At 44.6% G+C, this 4,444-nt stretch overlaps 1 pseudogene; it reads left to right on the forward strand.

Annotated features, from left to right (window-relative positions):
- Positions 1-1,362: 1,362 nt before the first annotated feature.
- Positions 1,363-1,994, forward strand: LOC147674116 (glutathione S-transferase P 1 pseudogene; annotated as a pseudogene).
- The last annotated feature ends 2,450 nt before the right edge of the window (positions 1,995-4,444 follow it).

The following is a 4,444-nucleotide window of genomic DNA, read 5'->3' on the forward strand; positions in this document are numbered from 1 at the left end:
GTGCATTCACATCAGTTTCTACACGGCATGGACTTTCGAGTTCATGCCGTGCAGGGACTGTTTGGGACTTTCCCATTGTAGTGCCTGTTTTTACAGGCATTGCCGTGGGAATGCCCCAAAAAAACCCGCTAAACATGACCAAACTCACAATCTGGCAGGCAACCTCACCACATGTTGGCGGGGCGGAAGTGTCGCTGCACCACCAAACTCATATTTGCGCCCTAAGTGTTTGCATACCAGATTTAACCAGAGAGAATATTCTGCAGTTTCCTGTGTGCTATGAAAAGCTGATATCCTGGATATGTCAAATTGGCAGCCCCGGCCCTCTTTTAATGAAACCCATTCATAGTATTTTTATGCATAGCAATATCAAGGATGTGAGCTAAACTAAGAAACATTTACAGTTGCTCCTGTTTCAAGAAGTACAACAATTCTTCCAATTGTTGATGATGGAAAGTTGTGTCTACCTGAAAAATATATGGTCTAAAGTATTTTATATGATATTATAAAAGTAATTACGAAGTCCTGCCAGGACTCCCACTTACCACTTTGATGACTGACGAACATTGATGTTTTCTGACTTCTTTCTTTGGTTTTCTGTTTCAGATATTGCCAAAATGTCAGGATTATTCCAGAACGATTCTGGCTCTTGAATATTGTAATGCTCACTCCTTTACAAGAAGGACACTACTTGATCATTTCTACAAAAAGGAGCTTAGGATCCCCCTCTTCTTGCCTCTTCTTTAACATAACCCATATCCCAACTGCAAAATCAGAGCCTAACAGGTGGCAGGCTTTAAACCTACCCCTTTCAAAATATTCTTCAAGCTATCCCATAATTCTTAAAAGGATACTTTTCTCTTAGAGCCAATTGAGCTTAAACAACAATATGGTAAAATGAGCCAAGCTGACAAAGATATCCTTATGTCCCTGTTTTTTGTCCATTTGTTCATTCCGTGCTGATTGACTGTATTGCCTTTCACTATATTATCAAGGTAAGATGTTCTGAGAATATTTCTATATATAGATGTTCCTTAATGATTTAGTGGTAGGCGATGCAGTAGGTGTAATATTTTTGTAGGTTTATACTGTCTACCTCATTATAGTGACATAAAAGTCTATCAACATTTCTTTTGACTGTTATTTTTCCCGAATGATTAGCGATAATTAACTGCTTTTAGAGACATGGAATTGTAAAAGTACTCCTCTGGTATTTCCTTGTCCAGTCCACAGCTTCAGCAGCAGCAGAAGTGTCACCCACCCCAGCCCTCCTGACCGCAGCCCTGACCGCAGCCCGACAGCTTCAGCAGCAACCCTGACCGCCTCAGCAGCAGCCCCTGCCTCGAGATGCCCACAAGCAAGATGCACAACTACACCTTCATCTACTTCAGCGTGTGAGGGCTTGCGAAGGCAGCCCGCATGCTGTTGGCAGACCAGGGGCAGGACTGGAAGGAAGACGTCGTCACCTTTGACCTCTGGACCCAAGGAGACCTAAAAAAAAATGGGTTTTTGGGCAGCTGCCAGGCTTTAAATATGGAGACTTTGAGCTGTACCAGTCCAACGCCATCCTGCGCTATCTGGCCTGGAACAACGATCTCTATGGCAAGGACAACCATGAAGCCGCCAACATGGACATGGTCGCCGATGGCGTGGAAGACCTGCGCATGAAGTACGCCAAGATGATCTACCAGAACTACGAGGATGGAAAGGCTCTATACATTGAAAAAATGCCTAAAGATCTTCAACCCTTTGAGTGTCTCCTGTCCAAGAAGCATGACGGGAAAGGGTTCATTGTTGGAAACAAGATCTACTACGCAGACTACATTCTCCTGGACATCCTGCTCAGTCACCTTGTGCTCGCTCCAGACTGCTTGAAGGACTTCCCTCTCCTCCGCCCATAAGTTGAGAGCCTCTCTGCATGACCCAACCTCAAACCCTTACTGGAGTCGGATGCCCGCAAGGCGCGCCCCATCAATGGGAATGGCAAACAGTGATCCCCAGTCAAAGCTGAGCACTGGTGTGAGGCAAGGCCCTTCAATTGCCCACCTGGTCCAAACTAGAAGTAGCCTGTACTCCCAAGTGCTGGGTGGCAAAGCACCCTGTAGCCTCCTGCCTCCAAGCTGAGGGCTCCTTCACCAGCACTTGTCTAAGCCCACTCAGGTTTCAGTTCTCAAGGAACTTGTATGGAGCTCTCCAGGGGTGAGTGTTTTGTGTAGGTCTTTGGGAAGCAAAGTAGTTCGGCTCTTCCTAACTTTTGTAAACTAGGACAACCAAAGGATAGTCTGAGAACACATTGCCTCTTAAATGCCCATCTCTGAAGGACCAAATAATGTGAATCTTTGTGAAAAGAACACATTTTTGTAACCCCTGAAGGTAAATAAATGCTCTAAAATGGTTTTTTTAAAAAAGAATTGTAAAGGTGCTGGTTGAAAATAAGGTCATTATCGCATTTCATCTGGTGGCCAGTCAAATCTATTTGTGGTCGTAAAATAACATTTACTATATCTATGCCCTTATTGAGAGATATATCTTAGATCTAAATTGGTTCCTAACACATTACAATGCAGGCACTCCATAGGTGGAGGTATGATACAACAAAACAGCGAATTGCATGAGGTGAGGGAGACCTAATACTGTTGGCCAAGCCAGCGCTTCCTCTGCGTGTATTTTAAAGAATTGATAGCAAGAGGTCAGCAGGCAGCTGTCCTGTCAGAACAGACCTAAAAAATCAGGGTAAGTAAAAATCTCACTGTAGATATGGTGAGCCAAACACTAAAGTAACTCGAAAAAAAGTGCGAAGACTAAGATGCTCACAGCAATCTCACTGGAATTGTATCTAACCAGAATAAAGTGCAGGGCCTCTGACACCCTCGCAGGAGATGTTAAGCCACTTAGATGCACACAATAGATTCTTTCAGCAGACATTATGCAGCTTTCTGTGCGCAATCTCGCATGTCATCTCCCAGCCACACAGCAGAGAAGCTTTGTGAAGTGCTGGAACAGTCCTACGATCCACACAAAGGCACGTATAAATATTTCCATCCCGCTTTGAGCAGTACACTGGTTGTGATTCATGCGGATCTAGCTCCATAAGCCAAAGCCCCGAGTGAAGTGACAGCTTTTTCAGTCATTAACGCCGGTCAAAAAACAAAAACTCAACTTTCCAATTGAAATGCTGGGTTAGCAAAATGCACCTATCGGCTCCTATCTCTAAAGATAGAAAGAAAAAAAAGTCCCGCTTGGCGGAGCGTTTGATGATGGCGGGAGCAAACACTCCTCTTAAGTTGCAGTTGTTTTGCCAGCTCAACTGTCTCTGCTTTGTTTAGCAGCTTTCTCAATATGTTAATCACACCTTCTTTGGCCCGGCGACACTGCACTGTCAAATCGTGCAGCAAGCAGTCTTTTAGGAATAAAAGTGAACACCTTTAAGGCTCTCGAACCGGGCCCCATAATGTCTATGCACTGACAACGCCGGAGCTGTCAGATCAGAAGGCGCTGCCTTGGAGTAAAGCTGGGCAGATGTGTGGTAATGAGACAGAAGCATACAGATGCTAATAGAACTGTTCAGCAGGACAGCCTCGTCTTCGTTAGGCAGGCCCAGGTAGCAGCTGCAGACTGTCAGGCGCCAGGATGCAGCGCGCGCTTGATTTTCATTTAAGATCAGCCCCGCTCGCTGTCTGTCAGTGAACTTTTCCCTCACAGGAGCCTGAACCCCTAGGTGATCAGTCGCATTTCGACATAACTAGATGTCAAAAGAAGTTTAAGTCATATGACGAACTGTGGCGCGCGCTCCGCGCGGCCTGGTAGTCTCTGCTCTCTGAGGTGTCTTGTTAATGATCCACCTGGCAGCTCTGGAGTTCTCCCCGCGCTTTGTTTTCTTATTAAAATCCCGGCGATTTCTTTGTCAATATCCATGCCATGGAGCATGAGCTCCAGGCGTAATCCTCTCAGGCATAATGTGATTTTAAATGTAAAATTATGACCAGCAAGGCCCCGGCAGCTGGGGACCAGAGTTGAGAACTAGCAGTATGTCGACCAAGTGTTTCCTTGTCTAACTCGTGTCACTTGCAACGCGAGAGCCATTTGATCCTTGGCACAAAATCGGTTGTAACTCGTGATAGCCAGGATTGTCGACTCATCAGTTCAGCTCAGATAAAAAGGCAGAATGCTGATCTCAAAGAAATGTAGAGTTGGCAATCGAGGTAAGATATTTTAATTAAAATTGATAGCACCCATATGGTTTTGATGGTTTGTGGCTAACACAAAGCACCAATAATACATTATAATTGGTTTTTACACATTGTTTAAAATTGTAATCTGTAGACAAACCATTCATGCGAATTGTCGTCTGTTTAACTTCATTGACTCATCAGTTGATGAGCTGAGCTCTTCGGTAACATAAATATGCTTTATAAAGCTAATGTACATACATTTCTTCCCAAGA

Source organism: Lissotriton vulgaris, chromosome 12, assembly GCF_964263255.1.
Source record: "Lissotriton vulgaris chromosome 12, aLisVul1.2, whole genome shotgun sequence".
Lineage (NCBI taxonomy): Eukaryota > Metazoa > Chordata > Amphibia > Caudata > Salamandridae > Lissotriton > Lissotriton vulgaris.